General features: G+C 39.6%; 1 protein-coding gene across 2 annotated transcripts in view; it reads right to left on the bottom strand.

The window, feature by feature from the left end:
- Positions 1 to 2,489, bottom strand: part of LOC150083864 (uncharacterized) — a 56,071-nt gene extending 53,582 nt beyond the window's left edge. The window contains exon 1 of one of the 2 annotated variants that reach the window (XM_090374908.1): positions 2,248 to 2,489. The gene's annotated coding sequence lies outside the window, so the exon portion shown is untranslated. Of the gene's footprint in view, positions 1 to 916; positions 1,203 to 2,247 lie in introns of those variants that run through there. The other variant, XM_090374909.1, reaches the window with a different exon arrangement.
- Between the last annotated feature and the right edge of the window lie 17,893 nt (positions 2,490 to 20,382).

Genomic DNA, 20,382 nt, shown 5'->3' with positions numbered 1-20,382 from the left:
TTAAAATCGGACCAATAGAAATATGGAAATTATTTATTACTGGATATGTTTGTTGTCATGCGCCGATTGGATGAATGAATGGGAAATATAGTTGGTTGTTTAGAAAGAATTCAGGGAAGGAAGTTAAGAGGTCCATCCGGATGCAATGGTATTAACCCACAAGCGAAGGAGAATGATGTAAACTTATTCTTAGAGTTAGTTTTTTCTGCTAAGCAAATAAAATTAGCTGAATTTAGATTTTTTTTCTGATCTACCAAAAGATGATTTCTATCTTTTGGTAGATACCAAAATAGTCGGTTTCAGGTTTCGAACCAAAATTTAAACATATTACAGTTTTGGTAATTAAACTGAAGCAGTGCTGTAGTTAACTTAGGCTGGTAGTTTTTTTTTTTTTTTTGAAATATCAAACTGAAAAAAATATAAATTTATTTTACATTTTTTGACCAAAATGTTTATTTCGAACTTTCATTTATTCAAAAATTAGGCAAAAGCTACAATTACTCTCAAGGAGACAGGAATGTCTTAAAACTCCTTTGTTTTTTGTTTATTAAAACCACAACAGCCACCACTTACCAAAAAAAGGAAAGAAAGAATTAAAATCCAATTTCATTTATAACATTGCGGCAACAAAAGTAACGATCAAAGAGCGCATGCGCCATTATCTGTGGTCTGGCGTGATGTTGCGGTACGAAACCTCTCGAGTTCGAGCTCGTATTACACCACAAATAAGAAATCCAAGTTTTAAGCCGACAGCCCCCGATTTCGGAGTAACCTTTTGATCAGGGATGGGAAGAGGGGCCATATGCCCTCCCTACGATGATACGCCACTGCTTTTGATTAAGCCTTAAGTGTTCCATGACTTTCCAATCAAAGTTCTGTCTTTATAATTCCTTAATACAAAAATAATTGTACTTACGTTGTTGAGGAATCTTGATCAGCAAACTCTCTTTCCAGGTCCGGCCCTAAAAGGGCACAACATTTTCATGAAATCAGAAGGCAATTTTACTGTATACTGACACAGCGCATCTCCTATCGATAACACGCTCTGCCTAGCATCTGGCACTCGGGCAGCTGTCAGTGCTCGCGCATTTGAACAAGATGGAAGCTAACAACAGACTCGCAGACGCACCACGTGGGAACGTTGTGCGCGGACTGAAAGTCCTTTCCTGTTTTTCCCATTCCAAATATAATCCCATCACTTTATAAATATGAACCAACCCAGATTTGCTATTGTTAGTGGAGTTTGATCTTCCGTCTCCTACAGGAGTTTCCTTAAAAATAAAATGAAGGAGGGTTGCTAGGAAGCTGTATTTAACTGGATGATGTATATCCCACATGTGAGGTTATAAGCTGTGTAGTAGAGAGGATATCCTAAAATAGTATCGGCGGTAATATTAAAACATGCAGGCTACGCATTTCGTGACCTCCTCTTGGGTAATGGCGTAGAGGAGTTCACGGGGGAGGGAGGGACGTAAGTTGAGTTTATAATAGCTGAAGTGGCGTAAGAACTCTTCATTGTACTCCTCAAGAACTGCTGATTGACGCATTAAAAAGTAATCCTTAAAAACTGCTATTCCTGCGTTAGAATCAACGAATTTTCGATTATGGGAAAGTTATTCCCCATCCTCGGTTTACTCTAAAAACGGTGTATACTGAAACGAACGTAAACTGATTTTATTTGAACTGAAAAAATAAGAGAGGGGGGGGGGAATAAATTCGGTTTATGTTCGTTTCAGAAGTGGGGTCATTAATCTGCCTTCCCTCATGTCTTTTAAACAAAAGAATTGGTCCTTTTCAACAATAACGAAATGTAGATTTTAAGTTTAATAGTCAGCATTCAAGCAGTGCTGTAATTAACGTAGGTTCGTCAGTTGTATCCTTGCAGTTGCTGCAATGCGGTATTCATCTGAAGCAGCTTTAGTATGTTTTCTTATTTGTGTCCTTACAGGAAATGGTTGCCCCCCCCTAGTTTCTTTAAGTGCATGCTGCATTTATTCTAGAACCTGCTGACCTCTAGGGAAGAGGCATTGGGTAAACATCCGGGACTCTAATAAGGCACCCGGCTCGTCCACTTTTTATTCTCTTCCTGTCTTTCTATTATCATATTTAATATTACTAGCTTATTTATTATGCAAAAAATATTTGAATTTATACACTCTTTAAAAAAAGGTATGGTAAACAATGAACTGTATCGATCAAACTGTAAACAAAGATGTTTACCGTTCTATGCAGTGTTGCACAACTTACCTGCAGACTACAGCAGAACGCTAGCAGAAAAACCAGGAAGATGGGATCAGTGAACGCGGCAACTCCTTCCACCACTCTTGTCTAACGTTTATCAGTTAAAAAACCGCTTCTTCTCAGAAGTCAGATGCTGCTGGAACGTTTCTCTTCGAAACAATGCCTTCCCCCTCTAAGTGGCTTTTATATCACTCGTGATGGTCCGCCTCCCCCACACGGTGCAGGCGAGTCGTTTAAAATGGACTAGCACGTAGTCTGTGTCACGTTCGTGTCGGAGGTGAATAGCCAATGCTAGGAGAGGACACGCAAAGGGCGGGAGGGCAGAGTAGTGTGGTCCAAACAGAAGGAAACAATTGATATTTGATGCAAAGCTGCTGCGATCAGACTGTATGGCGACTGGGGGTGTATTGAATGCAGCGTAGGCCTCAAGGCTCAGCTCCACCTTTATCTAGGAGTCTTGGAAGGTTAAGGTGCACAAGTGGGAGTTAAAAACAAAAGGTGGACTTATAAGGCATTAATACGCAACTGGAATTTTAAATCTGCACGCTCAACTGTGGGAAAATAAACAAAATCTAATTTACAATTTTAAATATAAATAGAATGTAGTTTAAAAAAAAATTAATTATAAAAAGTCAATTTAAATTTACCCTGGTCCAGGGTATTGAATCGATCTTTGCTTGCTAATAGCAACTCAAAATCGATCTTTGGTTGTCAATAGCAACAGGTTATGAAATAAGAAGGCTTCTGCACGTTTTTAGTTTTTGTGGGTCAGTGCCTTATTATTTCTCTTTTAAGGAAGGAGTTGTTGTATTGGGGTTTTAGGAGCATCAGAGACTAAGGACGTATTGATCCGTGTATATTGTCTGTAAATTGCGCGTGTTTTGAAGTCCATTTTTCTTTTATTAGATGAAAAACAAAAATTATGCTGCTGAGACCGGCTAACTTGGCCACCTTGTGAAAAAGGCCCATTAAAATTCCTCACTTCATCGAAAGGACTCGAAATCATGTCTTTACCACCTAGTGTGGGGAGGACAGCGACCCTCCCAACTGTGGGCAAGAAAAATGTGAAGGAACCGGAAATTTATCAGTTACTTTTGGAATACAGGAACTCCTTATCAGGGTCTTTTAGTGCTGGAATGGATGCAAATTATTCAAGGAAGGTCGCGAACGCGTGGAGAACGAACCGTGTATATTTTGCTCCGTGTATATTGTCTGTAATTTGCGTGTGTTCTGTGGTCGATTTTCTGTTTGCTGGACAAAAAACCAGAGTTTCCGGGAGAAAACATCATGCTGCCCTCACCTGAGACCGACTAACTTATCAACGTTGTGAAAAAGGCGCATTAAAATTCCTCGCATCATTGACAGGACTCAAACTCAGGTATTTTCCACCCGATGTAGGAGGATGGCGATCCTATCAACTGTGTTAACCACGAGGACACCAGGAGGAGCTCACTTATTGGAATAGAGATACACATTCACTTCCATTGAAAAATTTCGAGTGTAACTCAAAAAAAAAAAAAAAAAAAAAGATGACTTTTGCATGACTTCGTGGGTAGCACAGTTGGTAGAATCGCCATCCTCCCCCACACCAGATGGAAAATACTCGAGTCCAGTCGATGACGTGAGGAATTTTTATGGGCCTTTTTCACAATGTGGCTGACTTGGCCGATCTCAGGAGAGGGTAGCATGGTTTTTTTATCCCAGAAACTCGGGTTTTTCGTCCAGGAAACAGAAACTCGACCACAGAACACATGCAATTTACAGACAATATACAGGGAGCAATATTTTCCAAGTTGCTGATGCTTCTAAAATCCTATAATAACAAGAAGAAGAAGCCCAACAAGCTTTTGCATCGAAAGCTGTCTTTCTCAGATGAATCAATACGATGTCCTTGACAATTTCCATTTGTAGTGGTAGTGTTTCATTGCATTTCAAGGCACACATTGCATTGGTTGCCGCATTGTGATAATGAGCCAACTCACACGTTCTCCTATATGCAATTTTTAGCCAAGATGGCTGTTCCTACTTTTTAAACTCAAGAACTGAATCTCGTCTCTGGTCCCTGATTTATTTTTGTTTCCAAAACTAAAATTTTAAAGATATTTGGAGAACCAACAAAAAATAAAAAAAGGCAGTGGAAAGACAAAGAAAATGGGACAGAGAAATATGTCCAGAAATGGCAAAATTATGGAAAGAAGAGTCTTTAATGGGGATGCGATGGAATACTGAATAAGCAGAAGCATTAGAACACCTCTCTTCTTTCTTTCTTCTTCTTCTTCTTCTTCTTCTTGTTTCTCTCTATATTTTGTTCTTTTTGTTAATAACATCCTTTCTTTACCTGAGTGCAGTTGTGCGTCAATATCCAGAACAAGAAGCAGTTGCTCAATCACCAAAAATAAGAGAAGAGATAGAACGAATTATGGTAACTTGCGGTTTGTTAGAAGGAGGAACAAATTGTCCGAAACTACACCCGTACTTCTCAAGATAGTTTACGAATCGTGAATCAGCGACACGTGACGTCGGACGTGCTTTGGCACACGTTCTCAGCACATACGGTCTTTGAGCAGCGGAAGATAGAATAAACAAACACTTTTATCTTCTTTTCTTTTTGATTGAAAGAAAGGTTGTCAGATCCAGTCGCACAAAAGACTAAAAGTAACAATAAACCCATTATCGTTTCATTTTAATTCTATCTAATATGATTTTAATATTGTCATCTGTTTAATTTATTTTATTTAAATGATATGGTCTCGTTAACTTGGAATAGGAATCTCATAACTCTTTGGATCATATTTAACTTTTACTGTTATACAGGATGGTTGTGGTTAAAGTGCTTCACTTTGGTGGACTGTAGTGAATAACTATTGATAGATTCCTGGACTAACCACGAATCTTTTAATGGTTTGCCACATAGTTGCTGGCTGAGGGTATAGCCCTGTTGCAATAGCTTGTTAACGAAATCATTGTTGCTGTGGTAGATGGTATCATGCTTTGTCTTGACAACTGGATATTTCATGGGCAATAGTTTGAAAAGTGGTTCGATCCCGCATGCCATGGTTTCTCCAGGTTTTTCTAATAATGCATTAGTGTTGTTAGGATTACGTGGAGTTAAGTGGTTTCTGCTGTGATGGATAACGTGGCCTTTGAATCGTCCGATGTGATTAATTTCGCGCTGTGAACACTCATCGGGTATGGGGACTATCGCTAACCTCAGAATGCGCACCATTCAGAATGCTATTGTGATTTTCTCCGACCTCGTATGATTCATTCCTGTCCGAGAGAGAGACAGGATATTTCGACACAACTGTTTTTGTCCAGGATCGAATTCCACCACACATAGCTGCTGGTAAAACATCAGACCACGTTTGTTAGCATCATGTACTGGCATTTTGCCAATACATGGCTACTTCGCAGTTCAGATCTCAGTCCTGCTACTTTTGGGTATTTCAAGGATACTGTTTGGCAAGGCAATATTCGTCTCTGGCAGACTGTAGGAAAGCTTCTTCTTCTAGTTTACCATACTATATTGCATTTCCCCGACTTTTTTTATCTTTAATTTTAAGGTGGGGGGGGGGTTTAAAACAAGATTTGTATTCACCCAGAAGTAGTTGTGATAGAAAGATAAAAGTGTCTTTTGTTTGATCCCTTGAAATCTCTACAGCAACCGTACAAATTTTAGTTCCAATCTGACAATTCTTTTTTTTTTTCCAGCTGTGAATGTCACTATGCATAAACTGGAATACAGATCAGTGATGATTCGGTTCCTCTTTCTGAAAGGGAAAACACCCGAAACAATCCACGAAGAAGTGGTTGCTGTTTATGGAGAAGGCTACCCAGGTCTATAAAAATTGAAGGCAAAAATCGAGGCATTAATCCTGAAAGATCGCTGTATTAGCGTCAAAGAACTAGCTGCACAGCTCCAAACTAATGTAGGGTCTGTGGAGAACATCATCTGCTAGATGATGCTCTCCACAGACGATATCGACGAAGCGAGAAGGCGTGATGTCAAAATTTGTAGATGACGTAAAGATTGGCAAAGTCATTAATGATCACCGCCAAGCAGCGCTCCTTCAAGATGACTTGAACAGACTTCAAAGATGGTCGGAGAAGTGGCAGCTATGTGTTAATGCTGCTAAATGCGAGGTCTTACGCTTGAAGAATAGCAAACCTAAAATAAATTATACACTTAGTGGGATTGAATTAAAAACAGCAGAGGTGGAAAGGGATGGGATAAGTGGTTCTATATGAGCATGTTCAGCTCTTATATTCTTACAGGACATGGTTCATTAAATTATAAACTGTTTAAATCCTGCTTGAGCAATACACCTCTGTTTTTGCGGAGAGGCCGAGAGTTGGAGCCATGTTTTGTATGACTCTCTACAATATTTGGACATCAGGACAGAATTTGAAACTACTGTTGGAACAATTTCTCCTGGTCAAGAGATTAAATTTATTGAAAGTCCCTTTAATCTAAATGCGCTTCATGTGTTTGCCAATCAGGTGTTTAAAGGCGAAAATTTCTTTTCCTGTTACATCGCAAGTGGGTTCAAATGAAATTCAAATGAGCCCTCTGGGTTGATTTGAATGATTATATAAATCAATGAAGAAATTTATGAGCAATGAGTTGTGACAGTTTGATGACATTACATAATTTATCTTCATATGATGACATCATCTCCGTTACAGCCATGTTTCGATGTAGGGTGCAACTACTTCAAGGGTTATCAACCCAGAGGTAGATTTTTCATTTTAAAAGACTCCCTGTACTTAATTAATGGAGGAAAAACACTGTTGTTAATGCACAGTAGTTTAATGATGCTTAATAGGATCATAGCCCCTTATCCAAGTCCTTAACGCTTATTGTTAGAAAGCCAGAAAATTAAACTTTTATCGCGAAAATATAAAAATATCTACACCACGTTATCAAAAGTATTGGGGCTACTAAAAGATAACACAAACTCGTCAAATAAATACTTTAACTGGGTTGTCGATAGCGGTGTTATCAGACCTCAAGTTCCAATTAATGGAGAAGATGGAGAGAAAGAGTCATAGATAAAAGGAGAGAGTTGCCGACAGTACTCTTTGTGTCGGTGACGATCAGGTGAGTGATGAAGGAACGGGTTTGTAATTAATCCTCTCCAAACACAGGTGTATCAGTGTCGCATTGTCTGTCTGCTTCTATTCTTGCTGCTTCGCCAGGTTGGTACTTATCATCTGTGGTTCTCACTCTCATGGTAGGCACAGACAACGAAAAAGCCGGAACTACGCTGCCTACACACGGTTTATATTACAACACTCGCGCGTTCGCGTTCCCACGGATGGGGAGTTCTTAACTAACAATAGTTGAAGACAGGGTTGAGCGGTGAAGGTTAACAGCAATGCTCCCACTCAGAACAGTTAAAGGACAGTCAAGAGAACCTGAAAAACAACGTCATGTGACTCCTTATATCACTGTCCAATATTCGATTGGACTAATAACAGAGATATGCTGCTCTACAAATGGAACTTTTACTACCAAAACGATTAGCTGTCCTTAAAAACAGTGTTTTCGGATGGAAAGCTGCTGTGGGCCGTCCCGGAAATGGAAGCAGTAATCTAAGGAGGAGTGGCGAAGAGAGAAGAATTAGAAAGCTATCGTTAAGGGGTTGGTATTTAGAATGACCACTGAGACTGGGGTCACTGTGCCAACCTAGATAAAGCAATTTACCACAGATAATGCAATGAAAGTTTTTTATCCATCTGATTCCAAACATTGCATGACAGATATATTGCGGTACCAGATAAAAGTAGAATGAAAAGCACATACTCCGTGACGGTAGAATGGGCATGAGATAACGACATAGATCCCTTCAGAAGAGGAATGGCAACAGGTTGTTATTCTTTTGAAGTTCCATTTGCCAGATAAATATGATCCAGTGCAGACTGGAAGATTTTCGATCGATTTAGTTCTGTTGGCTTAGCTTTGATCTGTCCATCGTGGGTGACCCTTATAGGAGTATAAGCTCCCGATGGTATAGTTCTCAGCTTCAATCACGAGCGCAAACACTACCATCGATCCATGGGTTTGAGATAAATATATCCTTACTTACAGGAATACTACCAAGTATTCTTGTTAATCGATATAAAACTGGTGAACATGGAAGTAGAGACACTGTATGTGTGCGGGAATGGCCAAGACGAAAGATCGAAATAACTTTGAATGTAGCATGACAGTTGGTGCTAGACGAGTCAACTATATGAGCATGTACATTGCCCTACCATTAATATTTGCATATCTACGTTTATTTTCAGGTAAACGAATAAAACGTACTCAAACCTTTAGCCTTTTTTTTTTGTCCAGAACAACCAATGGTCAAAGCTAAGCCCAAGACCATCATGATGCTACCGCCAAACTTCATTACACAGGGAGGCTCTAGAAATTTAGTTTCTGGCCACTTTGTCACCAAGAAGCAATCACCTGAAAAGCATGTCTAGTGTCCTACTACACAGCGGGGAGATGGGACTGAACTACGTCTGTACCATAGCCCACCTTTACAATTTGGGTCTGAACGCCCAAACCGAGCATCAGGTTTCTGGAGAGGGATCATATTTCTTCTGTGTGTATGCTGAAGGCAGAACACACACAGACTCACTCACTCAATCATCCTCTAGCACGCACCTGATAGGATAGACGAAAATGAAATGAGAAGGTTCGAAAAAGAAAAAGATGAGGAGAAATCCCACACATGCAAGCTTGTGTCAGCAAGAATCTTACCTCAGAGCCAGTTTGAGGCCAGTAGTGACGATGATGGAGAGAAGGTCTAGAAGGGGTTCAATAGAATTCAGCAGATGGAACTGTAGTTAGGCAGGAGATGGCAGTGTAGGCTTGTAGCCTAGGTAATTTTTTCAGCTCAAACTTTCAGGGGAGATGGAAGCTGGAGCAGAGGAATCAGTGGAGTCTCCAGAAAGTGTTTAAGGCGGTAAATAAATGTCTTGCAAGCAAAGTCCTGAAGAAGGTTAAATATTTTCTTTGTTCTCAGAAGGAAGATTCGTTACTAGGAGCGAATTAAGTGGAAGAGATATGAAGACGCTGACGAAGATCACTCTAAAGTGGACAATTAAAGAAGACATGCTCCCAATACTCTAATTAACTGCAGAAACAAAAGGTGAATTAGTTAGATTAAAGTTTATTTAAAAGTGAGCCATGTCCAGTTAACAAGCGAAGTGTGTTTAAACTTGAATAAGACCATAAGACCATTGTAGCATGTTTTTTTGCAAAGCAAACGTAACCAATTAAATAAATTTTGGTGGGAACAGACCTTTGGAAGTAGTGGACCATAGATCCTGCTAAAGTTGGACAATGCAATTCCAGCAGCGTTTCTTTTCAGTTTTTGGGTCACACTGAGTATTTAAAGTGTATTAAAAAAAAATAATTGTTCTTGAGCGTCGAAGATGGAAACGAAATCCACTGAAGATTATTTAGAATACAGCCATTTATGGCCTGAAGCGCAGCTATTGGAACTGTACATGTTCGATGCATCACTAAAAGCATGCATCGCTGAATAGATGATAATTTTTCTAAAGGTGAGCCTTTTTAAGGTACCAAAACAAAGGGCCAGCACCATACAAACAGAGAGGAAGAAACACAACTTTTTTTAAGAGATGGAGAGTATGATGATTAAGACCCCAAGTTGGTTAGCGAGACAGACAATCTTTAAAATTTATAATGTTATCATGCAGGTACGCAATATATTTTTGGAAAAGTTTATGGTCTAATATGATGCTCAGAAATTGAGAATTATCCATGGAGAGGGAATATTCATAAAGCCATACAAGAGGAGGTAATAGAGTACCTTTGAGTAATAGCAGCTTTGTTTTTCTCTGAGGAAATGGAAAGTTTATTAGAGGTATCCCAAGAACATAAATCGATCATAATTTTGTTAGCAGATATTTTTGGTGAGGAACATGAATTCCCATAAACCAAAAGAGTAAGATCGTCTAGTAAGCAACTGTTGAAGTATTAGGAATAGAGCGAAGCAGCCACTCACCCAGGACAAAATCCCAGACGAGTGGGCCAAGAACAGAATTTGAGCGCATCCTCGTGAGATAGAGCGACAGATATTCTGAGTACTAGAAATAATTTGAACTCAGCGAACTGAGCAAACAAAGTGCTCCATCACAGAGAATCAAATAGCCCAGAGATAGTGATGTGATCTGAAGATCATTGATGTCAGCATAAGCAAACTGTTCAATTTCGTTTTAGTTTGCAAATTTGAATAACCGTGAATCCAAAACTAGATTCCAAATGAATTTCATGGTGATATGAATTTCTGTGATTACGTATTTTCAACTGAATAATGTGAACTGTCACGAGGACAGAATTGTACAGAACTCATTCCAGAAACATGAAAGTGAATTTAACCTACTGTACTGGTTTCCCCAGTCATTATTCCAATTGAGCACTTGTGGGATGAGGTACAATGAACTCTTTGGAGCGGAGATCCACAACCATTCAATTTGCAACAACTGTGGGAAGCAATTGAATTCACATGGATTAAAATCCCTGTGTATGCTTTCAACACTTCGTTGGGTCCATGTCACGAAGAATTCGGGTTGTTCGGACAGTTGAGCTGGACCTACTCTTAAGTAGCGTGTACCTAATAAAGTGGCTACTCAGTGTGCGATGAGTGCTCTTCTTTTCTCCTTCGCTATTACAATCCCCTTCTTTCTGGTCAACATCCAACACTACTTTTAAGTCCTGTCATTCAGAGTAGCGGAAGTAGAATTCCAGTTTACCTTACTCCATACCGTTTGAGACCATGTGGAACTGTTTACTCACTGTTCTGCCAAACTCATACATATACAATAGTTTCCTATTCTATTTGACTTTTCCCAAGCTCCATTTTCATGTTGGAAAATTAGTGGGGAGGTTGGCGCAATCCCTTTACGAATTGAGGAAGTACCCAATTGTTGGGTGTAGACATAAAAACTTTTTATTCATGTGTCCGGCCTTTACTGAGGGCTGAACTAACAGGAAACAGAGATCTCGATGTGGGTGATTCTCTTACCTCGAGGGGTCTTTTAAAGTATACGCCTGCTTATTCAGGTGCGCACCACAGCGGAAGTATTCACCACAAAGGAGCTGAAATACTTTAGCATCCCTTCTAGTTGTCCCCTTTATTATTGGTACGTTGAATGGTTGCATAACAAGACAGCTTTCATTATTTTGTAATGCTTTTATATTTGCATTTTATGTTTCATTTTATATATTATGTTTTATTTATATTTTACTAAACTGTGGGGCAACCAGGGATGATTTGACTACTGTTGGTTCAACCAACAACCCTCAGAAGTTTGCTTTTCTGCCTCCCTCCAAGTGTTGTCATCAGATTAATAGTATTAAACTTATATGAATGCAAAGATCATTCAAATTAAACCAAAAAACCAACATAAGATACATATTTTGCAAAAACAAAATTATAATCATGTTTCAGATTATTTATCGAAGTCTGTTGGCAACATGGAGTTTCCACATGATACCATCTGCTGAGGTTACTAAAAAAAGCAGTCATTAACAAGTAATGGTAGAGGTGGAAACACTCATACCAGAAAACTGTCGCATTATTATTGAAGAAATTGAAAGTGTGTGCAAGGTTATGTTGGTGCAAACCATGCTATTTGTTATTGAAGAGTGGCACTTATGGACAGTGTGCATGTTCTGTAGCTTCCTCGGAGATTAACAACAGAACTGAAGGAAAAGTGACTGAAGATTGGTAATAGTTGATCGCTCACTGATCCTTGGAGGATCTACTATTACCAATCTTCTTGAAACGCTCTGCCACATAGAGATAGTCCTTAACAAAAAAGCCCAATTAAATATAGTCTTCCTTGATATAAAGTCTGCATGTGATAAAATCTCTGGCCTGCTTTGTCAACAATATCAGAGAATTACTTCAAAATAGACTCTGTTCTCGCAGTGCTCAGAAAGATCTTACAAGAGAGGCTCTCCTTGTCACTCGTCAACAATTCTTAGCTGCTGTACCATTTTCAGAGGAGCTCAACGGGGGGGGGGGGGGATGTTGTCTGCTGCCCTTTTTCCTGCAGCGTTGGAAGCGTTGTTTTAATTTTTTTTTCATCTGTGACAAATCTGAAGAAGCTCCTACAGTCTATCAGAATGCGATGAAACAAATATTCGATATCGACAGCTACTTACAATCAGTCAGTCGGGCAGGAAATCGTGCAGATGACCTTCACTAAAAGGAGGAGGAAGATCCCTCTATTGTTTGTTTACTATTGGTGGCGTCTCAATTAGGAACGTCGATTTTCACAGAGACCTCAGCTTGGTGTGGGACAGAAACCTTTCCTTTCAACATAATTTTAGAGAAGCAAAATTTAAATCTCTTGCTGCCCTTTGGATTTCTCGACAAGTACTGGTTGTTTTTCGCAATATAAAACTAGTCGCAAAATGTGTACAGACTTGCATCACCCTGGTTGCTCTTTGTGACCCATATCAATATCCCACCAACGTATCTGAAACAGCACATCGAACTGGAGTACTGGATACTCAGATGGTTTAATCGAATGGAAACCCCTCACCATATCCAATACAGCCTTACTGTTACTCTCGGAAACAACTCCAGGGACTTATAACCGGAAGGCTTGGTGCTTCAGACATCCATATATGGACTCATCAAGCAACCTAAGACTAACAGAAGAATTAAAGACCAAAAGATAGCGCAGATACGTCCTTCCCTTGATCAGCCATGCTGTTTTGGTAAGTAACGTGTTACCAGCTAATACACTCAAATTTGTCGACGAGGATATTAATCTTCTGAGGGCTTGCGAAGATAGAGGTTATAGAAAAATATTTTGAAGAAATGCTACAACAATTCTGAAACAGCCAACGACCAATGAACTTATACGATATAAATTTGAACACAGAAAAACATAAGTTGCGAAACATAAGAACGATTGGAAAACATACAATCGTTCTTTTATTATTTATGGAGCTTTGTTTGTTTGTAACTTACTTGTTATCTTGTTGATTTATTAAATGACTATCCATCGAGATAACTAACGAAAGGGAACTTAGGTGGAAAACTGATTCCACATCTCTATTTTTGCTAAACATTGCTAAGTCACTGTTGTGTTGAAAATTTTTGATGTGTCTCAACATAAAAAAAAGTTTTATTACAATTTCCTTTTGTGTCGCAATATTCGAGATTGTTATGCCCATGGTTCGTTGGGTAATAATGATCTTATTTGTGCTGAGCAGTACTTGAAGAACCTCTAATTGATCAATACAATTGACCTGTAAACAGAGTTTTGCAATATTTCTTGAAGTTCCTTATTAAGATTGTTTTTAACGAATGTGACGCGTATTTCTTCGAACTCTCTGCTAACATCGGGGGAAGCTAGAAAGTTTGTTGCAATTCACAAACCCATGCATCCATGATTGCTATGAAAGTCTCCATATAAAACTTTACTTTCGGATTTGTACATTTGGTATGTGAAATATCCGAGTTAGTGGAGAATACGTCAACACCTTACTCAGTTTCTCAATTTACATGAAACACACCCTAGTGTTGACCGAAATAGGAGAACACAGTAGTTCTGGGATGCCTGCGAACTTGCCAGTCGATGCTCAGTGATCCATTAATAAAAGGAACAAACAAGGTGTTATCCACAGTTGCAACCATTACCATATAAATTTTGAAATATAGGGCAGAATTACCAAATGCAATGAAAATGAAACATAAAATTGAGTAAAATGAAAATCTATACTGACCTTGCTTGAAATACAGGTAACGAAATGCCGTACTTGACATATAATAATGCAATGAAGGACAAAGAGCTGCAATAGTAGGGCTTCATTGAACTGCAATAGAGGGACATAGAGTGATTTGAATTCAAAGAATTGATCTCTGTATATTATGGCATCAGAAGCCATTGATCGAAAATGTTTATTAGTAACGGCGCCAAAAGTTTTAGATCATCTACTGCCTGAATCCATCCATTCAGGCAGTGAAAGTTCAATCTCGGACTAAAGAATTTCTTGGCTTAAAAGCCTCAAGCTATGAGAAATTCAGATTATGGTATTATTTTGTGCAAAAGCATCATTAGTTCACAGCTGAATTTCAAGCCAAACCGAAGTTTGGCTTGAAAGTTGGTACTTCGGTTTGGCTTGAAAGTTTGGTACTTCGGAAATCCTTCACAATAAATTACTTTCTTCCCATACTTCGAAAAAGTAATACTTCCCCGTTAGAGAAGTTCATTGTCACTTATTCTCGGTTAAGTACTACCACCCTGGAGATGTGCAAATGTATCCCCAATTCACAAAGGAGGTTCGAAGGGTGACACGAATAATTACAGACCAGTTAGTTTAACTTCTGTTCCGGGTAAAATAATGGAGTCACTGGTTAAAGATGCATTGCAGGATCATCTAGACAAGACTGCAGCAATAATTCAGACACAGCATCGGTTTGTTAAGGGAAAGTCTTGTCTGACAAATTTGATTGGTTATTATGATGTGGTCACAAAGAAACTGGATGCAAAAAATAATTTCGATATCATATACTTGGATTTCAGGAAAGCTTTTGACACTGTTGCGCATGGAAGACTACTGTACAAATTGGAGCAGAATGGTATTAAGGGTAAGTTGCTACAATGGATAAAAGGATGGTTAAGTGGGAGAAGACAGAGGGTGGTAATCAATGGGTGCTGCTCTTCGTGGACTAATGTTATTAGTGGAGTCCCACAGGGTTCGGTGTTGGGTCCACTGTTGTTTTGTATATTTATCAATGATATTGATGAAGGTATATCAGGCTTAATGTCAAAGTTTGCAGATGACACGAAGGTTGGCAGGGTTGTTAATGACAGTAATGGCAGTGTGCTACTGCAACAGGATCTAGATAATTTGGGCAGATGGGCTAAGAAGTGGCAACTGAAGTTTAACCTTGACAAATGCAAAGTACTGCATATGGGTAGAAGTAACCCCAGAGAAACGTACCAACTGTGTGGTACTACACTTAAGGTGGTAGAAAATGAAAAAGACCTGGGAGTAATTGTGCAGTCAGATATGAAGTTTTCTGAGCAATGCAGACAGGCTGCTAGGGCAGGTCATGGGGTTTTGTCAATGATATATAGGAATTTTGCTAGCAGGGAAAAGGAGGTGATTGTCCCTCTGTATAAGGCAATGGTCAGGCCACGCCTTGAGTACTGCGTACAGGTCTGGAGGCCTCATTTTAGGAAGGATGTAGATTTACTTGAGCGTGTACAGAGAAGGGCAACAAGATTGGTGAGGGGAATGAAGGGATCCTCTTACCAAGAGAGGCTTAAGTTCTGCAAATTGCAGTGGCTGGAGACTAGGCACCTGCGCGGTGATCTGATTGAGGTCTATAAGGCCTTGAATGGGTTGAGCACGCTGAATTCTGATGGGATCCTCCCACTTGTTCAGAATACGAACCTACGGGGACATAAGTTCAAATTAAGAAAGGATAGATGTAGAATAGATGTGCGGAAATTTGCCTTTAGCCAGCGGGTGGTTAATTGCTGGAACAAACTTCCATCTGTCGTTGTGGAAGTTGATAGGTTAAATAAATTTAAGGAGGAACTGGACAGGCAATTGGAGGGTATGGTGTGATTTTTTTTTTTTTTTTTTTGGCTGATGCTGCATAAGCTCCTACACTTGCTTTCTTGCATCAAGTGCCACTACTACTACTACTACTACTACTACCCAGATGGCACCGGTTTGAAGCTATCTGGCCTTTCTTCAGTGGGGGGTTAGGTAAGTACCCAAAATATAAGAGCTCGCAACCCAGTTGTGACTTATTTACACCATATGTGAGATAAAAAGTGAATTTATTATCACTGAATGGAAAAAAAAAAAAAAATTACTGAGTTTTTTGGAGAAACACCATGGTGCTCTTGTCGAGACCGACTAATTCGGCCATGGTGTGCAAAAACCCTTATGAATTCCTCCTGTTATTGACAATATTCAAACCCTGGCCATTTCCACATAGTTTGGGGTGATGGTGATTATTACACTCTGCTACTTGAGAGGGCTCGCTATGTGGAAATGGCCAGGGTTTGATGGATTTTTGATGAGTTAAATCCATCAAGTATATCCATTGAATTATGCAAATTCTTGAGTAATAATGTTATTAATTATATAAAGAATAAAATTTATCAGTTACTATCAATATCTTGGTGGTGTACTGGGTTATTTTCTTCCACATACTTTCAATTCATGATTATAATCGAAACAAAATAATAACAAGTACCAAACTTACAGTAATAAATAATTAATAAGAAATATTACATTTTACCAGTGAAATTTCAAGTTGATTGGTACCACTCACTGCAACCCTCTGGGAAAAAAAAAAAAAGCTAACGTTTTTAACTTTTCTGGGAAGCTGGCCAAGTGTAACCCCAAAGTGTCACACGCTCTTTCATCTCCTTCCATCTGACCGAACAGGACACAAAGGGTAATTGCTTGGGGTAAGTATTTTGCCTTCCTGGGACTGCTTACGGATTCCATGGAAGGAAAACGAGTCCCCATTCTTATCTTGTGGTTAAGAAACAATTAAACCTAGCTTACAGTTTCAGTCTCAGAAGAAATTGGAGGAACAGGGAAATACCCAGATGGACATGCACGAAGATAAATATCAGAATGGGTGCAATTTTCAATGAGATATTCTTTTACTTTACTCCCTAGCTATTGAATTAATTAATTCACATTAAAGAAAACAAAGCGCTTTTTGTTTTGGAAAATTGCACCCATTGGAAATGAGTTGTTATAGGATTAAACTGAACCATTGTGCAATATCTCGTGGAAATAACTATAAGTGGTATTTTGGCGTGGTGTTATTTCTTTTCCTTCCTTCCTTCCTATCGATGATTCTTCTGTGATCTTTATTTTGAGAAAAAGGGGCTGATGGGAGGCGTGTATTTATTGACACTAAGTTACGTCAGGTCGAGGGCAAGGACCTTAGTGTGGGTCATGTTTGTCCTTTTAAATGTTTATTTATGGCTGTTTTAGGTTTATGGACGAGGCTTATCGGAAAGTCAACGAGGTTATCAGAATTTAAAGATGTTTTGCCCGTCAAATCAATCACAGAAATGTGGTTTATCGTATTGATTTTACTATCTTAGTGAATTGTAGTCAATATAAACAGCTAAGCATTTATCGCCTTCTCTCACTACGAACTTGCCTTCATGTTGAGTCACTAATATGGTGAAACAGAGAACCATAAATTTGATTACCTTGAGGAAATTGAAATTCATTTTTAGGAATTCTACAAGTTGATCGATTGTAGAAGACATTCTGATTTGCTTATCTTTTCTTTTCTCAAAATACTTGTACCTCCCCATTAAACCATATTATGCACTCACAATACGAACAAGAGTAAGGCAGCCAATTGCAAGCATTTCTTTGTGTGGAAACCGTTCAAAGGCACTCTTGCACAATTCCCCGCAATCTCTCCTAGCAGGGGATTTTAGCATGCGGATGTAAGGGGTTAGACAGTACAAATTAGACCATTTCTTGTCTAGGTTCATTAGACCACATCGTTGCACCCCGAAAATTCTTGGAAGCCTGCTGAGTTGAAGAATCGTCGGCTAAACACAAATAAATCTTTAACGTTCATTAGGTCAGAGAGTATAAACGAAGTCTGGAACTATCATGTAGTGTAGTCGCATTTGGTCTTGGCAAGAACTTTCATTTTCCATACACCTTAGTTGCGTTTTTAATGCTGAGATTCTGTATCGCTAGATAATCACGTTGGTGACCACGCAGCCAACACCATCATTGTGCAATGCTGTATTTTATCAAGAAAATATTATTAATTTTGTCTGCTCAATATTATAATTCTTTATTCCTTTACGCTGTTTATGAACACCATTCAGGGAATTCTTATATTAATAAACTTGGATTGGATATTTACTTTTTTCACTTTATTTATTAAAATATTTTATTAATAAAATTCATATTTGTACTCTCGGTTTATTAACCTCACACTGTTAAGACCTTTGCTGACTAATTTTCTATAAATGAGTTGAACTTGCATTTAGTCTGTTGTTGTAGTTAGGTTTTAGGAGCATCGGCGACTAAGGCCATATTGTTCCATGCATATTGTCTGTAAATTGCTTGTGTTCTGTGTCGAATTTCTGTTTGCTGGACAAAAAAAAAACCCGAGTTTCCGGGAGAAAAAACCATGCTACCTTTGCCTGAGACCGACTAACTCAGCCACGTTGCGAAAAAGGTCCATAAAAATTCCTCCCGTCATCGACCAGATTCGAACTCAGGTCTTTGCCATCCCATCTAGGGAGGACAGCGATCCTACCAACTGTGCTACTTACGAGGGCTTGTATTTAGTGACTCCTTCAAAGCAGCAGTCAAACTAGATTATACACCGATGAGCTAAAACATTATGACCCCCTACCTAATATGATGTTGGTCCTCCAAGTGCAGTCAAAACTGCTCGTACTCGGCGAAGCATGGACGCTACAAGATTTCTAAATGTGTCTTGTGGTATCTGGTACCAACCGGTAACCAGCAGATGCTTTAACTCCTGTAAGGTCCGTGGTTGAGACGCCGCAGATCGGAGTTGCTGTTCCAACACAAACCATAGATGCGCCATGGGATTGATGTCTGCAGAATTTGGAGGCCAGGGCAATACCTGGAATCTCCCTTATGTTCCGCGAACCGGTCTCGAACAATCCGTGTGGTGTGGCATGGTGCATTACCCTGCTGGAAGACGGCACCGCCAGAGGGGAAGACCGTTGCCACGAAAGGGTGTACCTGGTCAGCAATGATGTTTAGGTATTTAGCTATAGGTATATTTGGCTCTAACAGCTCCTGGGATTTCTCCCATCTCCGCGTATGTACTTGTATCGGACAAGCCAGGGATTTAAAAGTATATGGGTCATGTTGTAAGTGGCCAGGACCTTAAAAAAACATGCTTGCGGTTAGTCATTAGCGTCTGTTAGGATAAGTTAGAAGAAACTTGCAAGGGGCTGTATTGAAATAATATTTTCTGTATGCCTAAACGGGTCGGGCAAGAAAGTTTGATGTAGTTAAATTTGGTCGCGTAGGGCTGAAAACGCTGCGAAAGTCAACAGTAAAGGGGGAGAAGCTAAAGACTGGAGGGAAGAAAAGGAAGTAAGGGACCGATAGAACGGATGGCCCTGCGATTGCAGTGGAGCAGGCCCGTGCCCCACCAGAGGGAAGAGATTTGGGGAAGGGGAGGAGTGGGGGGAAGCTCTCTTCTCCCAACACGAAGGGAAAGAAAGCACCGTTCAAAAGAGAAACACTGTATGATGAGTCATATGACTACCTTCGATGTCCTTTAGTCCAGGTGCCCAACAAGGCGAAATGAGGTTCTTCTGGTCTTCTGTGGTGTCTTGGTGAGTTGAGTCACAATAACTGTCACAGTGGAGGACACTGATATGTCCTACCTCCAGTCTTTATTGGTGTGTTTTCTTTGTCTGTGGTAAGAAAGTCTCTTCCATGTTTTGGTCCAGTTATATCATAGCAGTTTGTTCTTGCTTAGAAGGTCAACCTTAACACACCCGGCTGCCTCTCAGTTTGGGAATCCATTCCTGTTGTCATTCGCTTAGGAGGTCAAGAGGGAGACCAACTGCCTGATTTTTTTCAATGGGTTTCTTTTCAAACTAGTATACTAGTCTCATCCCTGTTTTGGAGTATGTAGGTTGTATAAGATTAGTTGTCACTAAGGTGGACCAACCAGATCCTGGTTGCCTCACAGGTTGGGGATCATTCCAGTGATTTTGTGTTGTGTGTAATTTTTCTTTGGTCAGTACCCGATCCTGTGCAAAATATCCCGAGTATATTTCTGGCATTATTTCTGTTGTTACTTAGAGAGGTGTTTCTCCGAATTTAGTCAGGTCTTAGTTGTGTTTCTGTTACTCTGAGCCATTGAGGGATGGTTGTTGTCTTGTGACTGATTGTCCTATTCGTGGATTTGTGAACTTTTGGGACACCTCCACTCAAGGAGAGGGTAGGGTCCGTTGTCTTGTAAACAGATTTGGTGCAAAAAGTGTTAAAGCTTTGTAGGTCTCTTCCTCTTGCAGAACGATGTCCTCCTGGTTTCGAAGAAGCGAGTGAACCTTGGTGTATAGTTGACATCTGGGGTCCTCTTG

The sequence above is a fragment of the Mastigoproctus giganteus genome, chromosome 6 (assembly GCF_048544385.1).
Source record: "Mastigoproctus giganteus isolate SK-2022 chromosome 6, ASM4854438v1, whole genome shotgun sequence".
Lineage (NCBI taxonomy): Eukaryota > Metazoa > Arthropoda > Arachnida > Uropygi > Thelyphonidae > Mastigoproctus > Mastigoproctus giganteus.
This window is presented reverse-complemented; position numbering and strand designations above follow the sequence as displayed.